The following is a 12,459-nucleotide window of genomic DNA, read 5'->3' as shown; positions in this document are numbered from 1 at the left end:
GCGAATTTAGATTTTTTTTTGGTGGTGCATAAGAGTGCAATGTGTTTCGAGCTCGGTGCAAAAGTTTTGTCTCAAAATTCAACCAAAGTGCCGCCAGGTTAATGGACCCTCAATTATAACGTTTAGTAGGCACACCATTGTTTAGAGAATAACATGTCAAGATATTTAGCCTTTTCCTGTTTTTTTATTAAAATTGAAGCTGTTTTGTTCCTTCCTTTTTTTTTTTAGCTTTTAATTTAATTGAATTGCGGGCGATAACAAAAATTAATAGAACTTTGTTATTGTCGCCTGTTGGTTATACACCAAGGCTTTATGTTTATGTTATTAATTTGTACTAAATTCTTTTGTACCCTCTTATATTATTTGCAAACTTTTAAGAAATAATTACAAAGAATTAAGCTATCTCTTTATTTTTTACTAAATTTCTTCTCCCAGTTGTCCATTCAGTTTAAGTCTGTTCCAAAACAAAAGGTATTAGTTTAAAAATATTATATGTATTTTTGTCGTAAAAAAAATTTAAAACAAACAATTTTCGATATAGTATATTAAGAACAAAAGTTGTTCATATACTTATTATTTTTGGTTAATAGTAGTTTTACAAAATTCAGTATGTTTTCATTTAAGTAATTTAAATCTCATTTACTAGAGTAATTCTCTGTCTTTTGAAACCGCCTCTACTCCTCATCGTGGCCCATCACTATTGTAGCATATTCCTGGCAATCAGGTTAGACGCTAATGGAAACCACCGCTCAGCTTGGAGGATGAACAGTCAACGCTTCCACCCAACTTATTGATATGAACTTGAAACTAAAATTAAGCGGGAGTGACTTATTTAAGGAGCTAAATTTAATTACTAAAAATTAATTTTACAAAGTTTATTCGCTTAATACTTCTAGAAGTGTGAGTATTAAAAGATTTGTTGACTCAGATTAATTTTGAAATAATCCGCACCATTGATGTAAATTGTTCCTTTTAATTTCGCACTTGAACTGTAAAACCTATAACTCATTTTTTTTGTAACATTTTGTCAGAAAAAATTATTTTAGAAAAGTTTAGTTAAAGATTTTATCAAACTTAACTATAGTTAAAAATGTTAACTACAGCTTATTTGTGTTTAGTATGATAGAGCATATGCAGTGACTTCCAACAACGAGGATCAACAACTTTAAACAACAACAAAAACCAAAAAGTTAAAAAGAGTTTCATAGAAGAAAGAGAAGCCTAGAATTAACACCCTTTATGAATAGAAGATTGAGTGAGTATAACAAAATTTTCAATACATATGATCTTTCTGGACTTGTGTTAAACAGATTTGATGCAGTTTGAAATCATTAACGTATAAAAATAAAAGGTATAGTAATCAAACTATAGGTAGTATCAAATCGAAAATGTTTGATAATCGAAAAATAATTGAATTTTGACCTCCTTCTAAAAGGAATATATTGAAAAACTATTTTCATCAATTTCGACTTATTTGCTGAGTCATGTTTCCATTGGTATGTAATTAAGTGCGATTAATAGATCTAAATTAACTGATTTGAAATGGAGAACTCCAGGTACCCGAAAATTTGTTTATTTTAACGTTGAAGAACCTTCATGTTGAGAGGATGAATATTAAATTCAACTGGTACTCGCTATTACGTTCTTTAATTAATAAATTTATTCCATCCTTTGTATGCCCAAATGTTTTTTTTAAATCTGATGTTGACATATGTAGACTTTTTTTATTTAGTAGAGCAAAGAAGAATATGAATTTGCTGTAGTAGATAAATTATTTTTCTTTTCTTTATAAAAGGGAAAGCATTAGGTATTTTAATTTTTTGTGTGTGCACCTTTACTGTTTTAAGAAAAACTTTTTTTCCTAAATAATTAAAAGTATAAGTTTTATTTGATTTTTTGTATTATTTACTTTGGATATTTGTTAGCACAATTCTATTTTAACGTCATAATGTATTATGCAATAAATAAATGAAATAATTGGTATGTGAATATCATTCTAGACTCCATCTTTGTACACAGCCTCTTCTGGATACTGTTCCCTCTTCACAGGCCTGTCAATAATAGGACGTGTGATCCGAAGTTTTCTAGAAACAGATAACGAATGAGAATATTGGATGAGTCGGGGAATGGTCTATGAGCCGATCCAAGAGCCGTGAATCACCCACTAAACCACAATAAATCCATTTTTTACAAAATTCTAATTTGTAAAATTTATAATGCCTCAGTAGTTATTGTTTTTTTTTCTGAAAAATATTTAACACTAAATATTTTTACTTAACATTGAGTTAGTTTCATTTTTCCCCCTCTCTTGTACTAAGTAAATTAATTTGATTAATAAAACATCCATTTAGACCGACCTGGTGATGGCAGTTATCTACTGCAAAAGACATCTTTTGTAAATAATTTTATGTTTTAAGGTTTATTTATCTATTTCGCGGAGTAGAATAATTTTCAACAGTTTCGTAAAGGAATTCCTTTTGACATTTTATTCACAGTAATATTGTTATTAATGAGCTTTTTTGTGCATTTATCTTGAAAGGGCGATAATATTAATTGAGTTCTAAAGGATTCTATCTTCTTTTTCTTAAAATTCCAAAGTAATTAATTATGCGACAAAAAATAAAGAAATGAATTCAACATGGTGACAGAGACAAACTGGATACTAATTCTTATCATATAAATAAAAAGCTTTTGAAAAAAGATAATTTGTAATTAGTGGCTAATATTGATTATCCCAGTAACATTGAATTCTTACGATGACATTGTCACAATACAATATTGCTAGTACGTGATATCAGGCAAGAAAGAGAAATTTAAATGGTGAAATAAAATAATTCTTCTGAAAAATATCTTAATAAATATTAAAATCTGAAGAGAATAGAAAGGGACTTCACTAGTGAGTCTTGTTATAATGATGCTAGATCGAAGAGTGTATAGAACTGCAGAAATAAACGCTCTCCCTGAGTTTCAGGGCAGAAAGATAAAGCTGATAAAAGAAAGGAAGCCGAGAACGTTACCCAGTGAACCTTACCTCTCTTGCTTGATAACAAAAAGAAAGTTAGTTGAATTGTCGCAATAGTACTATCATTATTATTATTATTATTTTTAGGGGGGGGGGCGCATCAACGGCTGAGGTTATTAACGCCCATTATTATTATTATTATTATTATTATTATTATTATTTTAAACATTCAGCCTGCTTCAGATTTTCTCTTCCTAGTAGAGTCAGTAGCGAAGAAACACTGTCCGGAGCCTAAGAGTACACTGAAAAGCTTAGATGTTAACGCACTTTACATAAAAGTAAATTAATCTAAAACAATGAAATAAAAATTACAAGCAAACCACTTGCACAATGTAGAGTTGTTAATATACACTATTTTGAAAGATGGTGAGGCTATTGAACATGATTTAACCAATACGCTTGAAAAGTATTAGTAAACAATCTTGGGAGAATACTCGTACTTTGAGCTGGAGAAAATAATACTGAATCGAGGTAATTATGTAAGACCCACCTTCTGGCCCTATAATAAAGGCAGAGTTCCACGTTAGGCCATTTTCAGAAGTAAGTGCTTGAAGAAATGGAGGAGTGAGAAACTATCAAGCGGTAGCACTTTCTACAGGATATCAATTTGATTATGATGATCTTCAGACCTCAAGCAAGTCCGGGTACTATTGACGATTCAATCGGTGGATGTCAGGAATGACAGGGAAAAGTAAGTGAGTATTATTATTATTATTATTATTTATTTATTTGTTACATGGGCATAGCCCTATACAAAGTAAGTGAGTATTAGAGCAAGTAGAGAGGATAGTATAGAAATTTTAATTCAGGATAAAATTGATTTAACAAAAAGAAGCGTTAACAATAAGCGTTGTGGTTCACAGAATACAAGACATTCATCGAGAAATTATGAAATTAGTCTGCAATCAAACAATAAATAACCAACTGTACACTCCCATTGGAACCAAAAAGTTTTTCGATATTTCTATTTAAATAAAAAGTGATTAAAACCAAGAACAGTAAAATCGGCGCCATTAATTTTCATTAAATTAAACTATCATACACATTATCTCTTACCCCATACTAGTCAGAGTACTTAAATTAGATCAGCAAACATGGGTTGAATAAAGACTGCCGCCAAACCAACCCACTGCTGAGTGCTGACCACTCATTTTTTTTTTACCCGCCCAACAAATTGCATTCCGCCTCTCTCTCCCGTTATGTCGCTATCATCGCCCTTGCCCTCATTAATTTTGAAAAAAACATATTCTCTGCTATAACAGTAACAAATTAACGATTATAGTAATACAAAAATAAATGGGTTGATGTAGTGGTTATGAACATGGTTTTGTGGTGGGTCTTTAAACGTCATCAGGGAAACAGGTTAGGACAGCTGGCCCCCTAGAGCCCTGAACAAATTAATCATTAAAAAAAAAAAAGAGGGAAATGCTGAGCTTTTGTAAAAAATGATTTAACTGGTGTGATAACTAAAAAATCAGTCATTGTTTTATGTTGAAGGAACTCAAAAACTACCAGAATTTACTATTAAACTTAATAATAATATTATGATTAATGTAGCAGTTTTTTTTCACTCAACCTAATTGTGTGGTGAAAGGTCTTGCCCTACTCAGAGTGAGTAAATTTACAGAACCTTTATTTTCATTAATCTGCTAAAAGATTTCTATGTAAGGGAAAAAACAACACATAAACACGGTAACAGAGGTCAAATTTGTAAATTATTATTAGTTTTTTAGATTTTACCCCTCAAAATATTCAATATTTGTCTTGTCTAGAATTTTTCAAGGAAGTAAAGCAATGAACAAGCAAGAATTATTTGACGACTAAGGAAGGGAAAGAATCATGGGTTTGCATAATGAAGTTATCTACTTCCAAGAAATCGCCCATCGCTGGGACTAAAACCATTCTTACGTGCAAATAAACTCTATCAGAAATTCTATCCATTGAGATGGCAGCTACTTTTCTCTGCTGGAAGAGATTTGCTGAGACGGATATTAGGTTCTTCACGGATAGCCAGGCTGCAATTAAAGCTCTGGCCTCTCCTAGTAAGAACCAAATTTCATCCAATTCTTGCCATGCTGCTCTCAATTTGTTAGGGGCTATGAATACTGTTTCGGTTACTTGGTCCCCTGGTCACCCTGGGATTCCGGGTAACGAACTTGCTGATGAAACGGCAAAGGAAGGAGCTGCGTTGATAACAATGACTCCTCAGCTCATTATCCCTGTATCCTATCGACGTTGTAGAACAGAGGTGGAGCAGTGGATTTTGAAGGAACATCGGAAACGGTGGAGATCCCGAGCTGGTTGCCGTCAGGCTAAGGAATTCCTTGGCCTGTCAAAAACGGATATGGTTGGTTTTAGCAGGTCCCGGATATCCGCCAGTTGGTTCAGGTGTTGAGTGGACATGCGAATTTAGCGTATCTTACATACCTTATCCAGTCGCCAAATTGTGCTAGCTGTGGTGAGTCCGATGAGACTGTGCGGCACTTTGTGGAGGTGTGTCCAGTTTATTCTAAAACTGGATTCCTCGTCTCGGGAGGTTAAATGTTTCCCTACCGGAAATTGTGGCATCTGGTAATCTAAACGACCTTTCTAGGTTTATTCAGTGCACTGGGCGATTGAATCGCCATGCTCCATAGTGTTCTTTTGCTATTTTATTAGTTTATTATATTAGCATCTGGCAACTTTTAGCCGGATTTGTTTTAAAGCCCCCGGTATCTCTCATGAGATGAGGAATTTATGAGGAACATAAATTTTTTTCAAAAAGAAGAAAGATTATTGTTTATTTCAATCATAATTTTTTATTTATTTTCTGTCGCAAAGACCAGCAGTGCACTGAAAAAAGCTCCGAGCGCCAATGATCTCAAATGTTGGTGCGCCTTTAATTAAAACAAAATAGAATAATATAAAAATGTTTTAGAAAACTTTTCAACATATTGGCGTAGCATGCACTGAGAAAAAATTTGTCAGAAATGAGAACTTAGCCACAGTAGTCAGGAACTCAAAATTTCAATGAAAGCTGATGAAATACCTTAAAACATTAAAGACTGAAGAAGAAAATTCACACAATGAACAAGAAACAACTTTCATAGTATGAATGGCGGGTAGTAATATAATTTGTGGAGCGATATTTGCTGTTACAAATTGCAGCCACTATATGGAGTATGCTCCATTCTAATCGAGTTTTTTTGTCACAACAACGAAATTCTATTTTCCTAACTTTATAACAACTCTTAAATTTTATTTAATAAAAACTTTAGTCAAAACAGTAAAAGTCGGGATAAAAATAAATGCATATATACCACTGTCCGTTACAAAAAAAAAAAGTGTATACTAGAGTACAAAGGTGGGAAAGCAATAAACTGTCGGAAAAGTAGCTTTCCACTGCCACTCTCTTTCGTTTGCATACTCTGAAAATGTTAGCCAACCTTTTCCTTAGGTACTTCATAAATATTAAATTCCTCTGATACTGTGAAAACCATATACGTAATTGGAGCACTTTTTCAGATGTTAAAAGCTTACGGGTGACTGAGCAAATAATAACATTTAAATGAAATTAAAATTTCCATTTCCTCAATTTTGAATAGAGTAAAAGTAGTTTAAGTAGGGGGAGATTTTTTTAATTAAAAATTAATTATTAATTACATTACATTACATTATTTGAAATATACCCTGAATTCACGATCAACTACCATGAAGTTGACGTTAAGAAGAAGTTCGTTGATGTTTTTTTTTTTTAGTTCTGAGATCCCAATACCAGAAGGGTGCAAGAGAATGTTCAACCAATTGGTCGCGGAGGGCTTAAAAGTAAGTGCAATCAATTAAAAATATTCTTCATTTCTAGAGTGAGGGGGGAGTAAATGACAGTTTTTGGCATTTCCAATTTTGAAAACTTTTTAATTTGGTAGAAGTAACAATTAAATAGTTGCACCTGTTGCAGTAAAAAAAAGTCTATAAAAGACACAAGAAAAGAATTCATTATTCATTATTCTGTTTACTTGTTACGACCCTCATCTTAAATAACACGTAAATGTTAAGGAAAAGAATTTAATAAAGAAAGAACATTTAATTTATAGTAGAGGTCAGTGAATAAAACGGGAAAACTGGGTAACTAGATCATAAAAACATATGAGGAAGGAGTTATGTTGAGACTGCAGCATAACTGTCGTTGAAATAAGACTTTAAGACAGAGATATTTGTGGTCAACAATCTTAGTTAATAATTAATTATATTACGTAAATAATACTTAGTAAAGTTTGGTATTATGAATAATGACTGTCACAGCAGACACAATGCAGAAATTTACAATGAACATTTATGCAAACTGTTGCGCCAAAAAATGTTGAATTTAATAGGCCGAAAATTGTAAATTCGTTAGGTCACATTATATTTTAAATTATTTCAATTAAAAAAAGTTTAAAATTAATTTGTCTGATATCACTGGCGCTCAGAAGTTTTTCAATACCGATCTTTTGGACAGATTCGTCAAAGACAAGAATGAACTGCCCAATAAAGGACAAAGGAGTATCTAGAAAGAGTAAAATTAAGGGCAACTAGAGGAACTCAAACCTAGGACAGTAAAACAATATTCAAATAATGCTAATGTTATATACAAAAATTAAATTGTTAGAAGACTTAGAATTAAGTGTGAAAAAAATCATTCATCTTAAATCCTTTTAGTTATTCTTATAAGTGTGGAGACCTTCTTTTTTCTTTTTTTTTTTTGTTAAAAGAGCAATTATAATTGACCAATTATTTTTTTTAAAAAAGAATCTTTAGTATTTGTAGCTTATCTAACGTTTTACAAGTCCGTTTATTGTTTGGTTTGAGAGCAGCCTTGACATTGCAGTGGATTGAATGTTGTAGCACTGTTGTACACTGAAGTACAAGAGTTATGCAAATTAGTGTACACCAAAACGTGGCATATCGCATTGTTCTCTTTATTTAAAGTGGAACTGTATGCGACAAAGCAAAGTGGCAAGTATTTTATATTTCAATTTCTAGGACATGGTTTAGATTTTAATATTTTAAATATTTACAAAATGTTCAGGGGTTGTATCATGCTTTTAAGCTTTATTTTCTCAGATCTCAAAAAATGTTGCTTAGTCTGTAACAAATTATTCTTTTTTTTAGAACATTCTTTCAAAATGAAATTTGATTAGATTTTAACCTAAAATTTTATCTAAAAACGTGGGGGAAAAAAGCTTTGGGGGCATCTTCTTTCTTGCACCCGTTACTCGTACGTTGATATTGAATGTCAGCCATTCTGAACCAGGCTCGAAGTCAATTTTCCATTATTGTTACTATTACTAGGGCTTCGCCAGATTTCTTCTTACCGTGTGTTCTTGATCCTATCTTTTCTATTTTTCTTTTTAACTGTTCTCAGATAGCTTTTCTTTTTTTTTAGTGTCCAAGACTCACTCGAGTAGTTAGAAAAGTGAGAAAAATGGAATTATAAGATCACAACTACAAAGAATAACCTGAGATATAGACTGAAGTCGTACTTACCTTTTTTGCTTAAGTTCATATCATTAATAATTAATTAATTTTTTAAATATTCATTTAAGTAATTATTTAATATTGACTTGACTTTATATTTATTAACAATTTACATAACTTACTAGACTACATCTATCCATCTATTTAATATCTTCTAGCACTATCTTTTGCCTACTGGTCAACTAAGTGGCAAGTGTCAGCTTTAAATTAAATTTTATGAATAATATGTAAGAGTGATTAGTTGTAATGCCCGTCACAAGCAGCGCAACAATCAAATACTAGAAATATAAATATAAAAACCAGTCTATTTTTAAATAACTTAAATACTCCGTAAATAAGATCCCTTCGGGAATTGAAATTTACTGTAATTTTTAATTTATTTGAAATTTATTGTAATATTGTTATATCTGATGTTATTGGTCCGTTGATTAGTACCAAATCCTTTGCTAGTGAGACTCCTCTTATTTTTTATCTTCTTTTCCACTCTAATTGGGCGAAAACCCATTCCCATTATTTGAAAGAATGATGATTTGACTGAAACTTTACCTTTTTATTTGCTTTGACTTGTCTCTGGAGTATTTCCTTAATTAACCTAAACTGAAATATTTTCATTAGTAACCTGAAGCTTTATCCCAACCAAAAAAAAAAAATAAGAGAGATTTTCCTTCTCTTAATCATAGTTTAAACGTAACTAATCCACCAGAGAGCATTTTTCCGGTACAAATAACAAGATTTTCGATTTGAATGAGGAGTGTGTAGTGTGTGGGTTTGCAGATTAAAAAAGAACTAATTATAATTTAAATAATTACGTGATATTAAAGGTAAGTAAAAACCGATTTCCTTTCTTATCAATAATTTTAAAAAAAATAATCTATAAACTTAATATATATATTTTTTATGATTGTTGTTAATTACAGTTAAAAATAATAATATTTTGTGAAAAACTGTGTACTGTCTACATGTTACATCTTTTATTTTCTTTGACAAAATTAAATAATAATTGCATCATCAAAGAAACTTCATGAATTTATATTTTGTAAATTATTTAAAATTGAATGCAATTTCTTACTATATGAATGATTCTTTGCCTCTCATTAAAAGCAAAATTGAAGAAGAAAACTAATAATAATTATAACTACATTATGCAATATTTGTAATTTTTTTTTTTTATTTTAAAATTAAAAATAAAAAATTATCTTAGACGCCAGAAAATGCTCCTCAGGTTGTTTTTCATGTTATTGATGTTTAAATTTAAACTTAACTGACCATCTGATCATCTAAATTACAATAGAGAATTTGATTAAACTAACCTTAGAAAAGGACGAAACCAATTTCTTGAATTTATTAAGGACACATTAAAACAAAACAAAAATGAAAGCTGTACAAGATAAGTTCAAGAAATACATTTGTATTATTACATAAATTTTAAGGCTGAATTTGCGTTATTAAAATAGGTCGAATCGTTAATTGAATTTTAAATAAGAATTCACTAAAGGAGTGTGAACCCATCTAAATTAAACTAAAATCAGAACATTAAATCAGGGGGATTTTTTATTTTTCAATTTCATGAATCACTGTGTCGATTTTATTTTGATTACAGAATGGATTTCCTTAAGAAATATATTTAACACTTCAAGCAGTAACAGCTTAACAACTAACAAGAATGGCGTGTTTTAGAATGAAGATTTTATAAGGGGTGCTTATTGATTTTAAATAATATTTCTATTGCTGTCGCTTTATAAGAGATAATTGATTAGTCTAAAAACTTATTCTGAAATTAAAATAATATTTTTCTTTTGAATGAAATTAATTAATGAAATATTGTTCAATTTTTTCAAGTGAAAAATTGGTAAAAAAACGCTAGATTCAAGTTCTGCCCATTTTCATTGGAACAGAGCTCGTAGGCAGGAGAGCTACGTACTAAGCCAAGAGAGCCCTGAGCGAAGTCATGAACAATAAGATAAATAAATAAAATATCGACTGGTAAGGGTTCTCTCGTTATAGACAATTCTATCCTTTACCGAGCTGCAAGAAGCCACCAGGAAAAAAAAAATTTGGTACAGGCAGCTAGATTCGAACCTCCGGTTCATTACTCTACCCAATGAGCGTATTCCTTTTCTAATCATTGTATTAAATTAGGATCAATAGAATATGTTATGCGGAAATTTCACAATAACAATTAAAAAGTAATCTCAGAGAAGGCCGTTATTTTGATTAAGAGTCCCATAAATAGTACACAAACTACGTTTCTGATTGCTTATTAACTCTATTGATTACTATTTAAACTAAACGTATTTTTAAAATTCTAAAATCGTTGAACTGAATTCATGAATTCACAAACGCTAAAATTCGCTGGCCGATGGAGGGGTGCTTTTCTAGAGCGGTCAGACATCACAGAGAAAACCAGTAGATATAGATGTGGTTTTGGGTTGAAAGATGTGAGGACAAGCTGTCATCTAAGTTCAAGGGCTAAGTTGTTTGCCCTTTTGAGTGTGCATTAACATGACCGGTTTTCCATTGTTAAGGTTCCCACTTCTGCTTCACGCATCGCGGGACATTCCTTATTTAACTGTTCCATTCCTTTTTGTGATTGCCATCCCATTTTACACGCCAAACTGCGCTTGTAGTTCCATTATGTGAAAACTGATTCTCTCAGCACTGTTCCAAAATCTGACTTTTAAATCAATTTGCTTGGGTTCTTCCCAGAGTTCCCTACATTGCCTTCTTAGACGAAACCACACAATTGTTTCCCTGTAGAATATTATTCATAATTATTGGTACAAAAGAAAAACATTATCACTAATTTCAATCATAATTGTTTTCATAGTAGCATAAGGTAATTAATTTCTTGTAAAATATTTTTAATATCAAATCCAATGTACATATACTACAATCTATCACTGAAAAATATGTTCCACAGCCCTGATGATGACCTAGTCCCTGGGTCGAAAGCTTAGTAAAAACATAAACAAAAATTATTACTGCAATTGTTTAAATTTAGATCTAATTTGACTTCAGCCAAATTGACAAATCGTGACAATAATTAGTTATTAAACTATCAAAATATTTGTGTAGTGAAATGTAGTATTGCCTTGTTGCAAATGATCTCTCTTAGACGAAGTAACTTTGAATTGCTTTAATCTTGTGGTTTTCGTATATACTGTATTCACGTCATTAATTTATTGTACAAATCTTTTTGTTGCTTGTTCAAACGTATGAAAAGCTCCAGCTAAAGCATTTAAGTTACTTAATTTGGATTTATATCACTAACACAGTGTTTACATAAATGTAAATAGATTTAGTAACAGTACTCTTATAGATTCAAAATATGAGTCTGTCCAAAAATTAGCACTTTAAAATTAAGTTTAGTTATGCCTTTAAACCAGAGACAGCATCATTTTCACTACTTTTAACCAAACTACTTTGAAATAACATTAATTTTAGAGAATACATTTTGATTTGATTTGAATCTAAGATTAATCTTAATAGAAGGTGTCAGAGATGATTGAATTTCATGAAATGTCATATTTGCTGCCAGTTTCAAGCCTGTTTCTCCAGCTGGGAAAGCACTAATTAGTGACGTTTAAACTTGGCAGATCCTCTATCAAAGTTAGCATGACATTCTTAATCATTGAACATCTGAATTATAATAATTTAGTTTTGATTAATTACTCTCTAGCAATAGTCAAGTACCTCTCACAATCGGTCTTATCAGATGTTATTTATATTTTCAGTTGAACTAGCCAAATTTAAAGTGACTTTTCACGACAATTTGGTTCACATGCTGCATTTTCTAAAGATTGTTCGAGGGTCAGTCATTTTTACTATTTTATTTTTTATTTTTAAAGATTTCTATCAATTGACTTTTGTCAATTTTAAAAAAATATATCTAGAAAATTGTTCGACTTTAGTAAAAGAACAAATGATTCTTTCCCGTTTCT

The 12,459-nt window shown here is 31.0% G+C and overlaps 1 protein-coding gene and 2 long non-coding RNA genes across 7 annotated transcripts in view; 1 reads left to right on the top strand and 2 right to left on the bottom strand.

Moving 5' to 3' along the window:
• LOC141461020 (uncharacterized) overlaps positions 1 to 2,561 on the top strand; it is a 78,322-nt gene extending 75,761 nt beyond the window's left edge. For 2 of the 4 annotated variants that reach the window (XR_012462463.1, XR_012462462.1), the window contains exons 5-6: positions 1,119 to 1,255; positions 2,001 to 2,560. This is a non-coding gene — a long non-coding RNA (uncharacterized lncRNA). Of the gene's footprint in view, positions 1 to 1,118; positions 1,256 to 2,000 lie in introns of all 4 variants that reach the window. The other 2 variants (XR_012462464.1, XR_012462465.1) reach the window with 2 other exon arrangements.
• The window catches only part of LOC141461484 (neuronal acetylcholine receptor subunit alpha-3-like), a 200,028-nt gene that overhangs the window by 159,986 nt on the left and 27,583 nt on the right, over positions 1 to 12,459 (bottom strand). The window lies entirely within an intron of this gene.
• Positions 9,465 to 12,459, bottom strand: part of LOC141461487 (uncharacterized) — a 29,827-nt gene continuing 26,832 nt past the window's right edge. Inside the window, exon 3 of the long non-coding RNA XR_012462941.1 lies at positions 9,465 to 11,269. This is a non-coding gene — a long non-coding RNA (uncharacterized lncRNA). The remainder of the gene's footprint in view (positions 11,270 to 12,459) is intronic.

The sequence above is a fragment of the Rhodnius prolixus genome, unplaced genomic scaffold (genome assembly GCF_049639745.1).
Source record: "Rhodnius prolixus isolate KJV_2025 unplaced genomic scaffold, Rpr scaffold_6, whole genome shotgun sequence".
Classification (NCBI taxonomy): domain Eukaryota; kingdom Metazoa; phylum Arthropoda; class Insecta; order Hemiptera; family Reduviidae; genus Rhodnius; species Rhodnius prolixus.
This window is presented reverse-complemented; position numbering and strand designations above follow the sequence as displayed.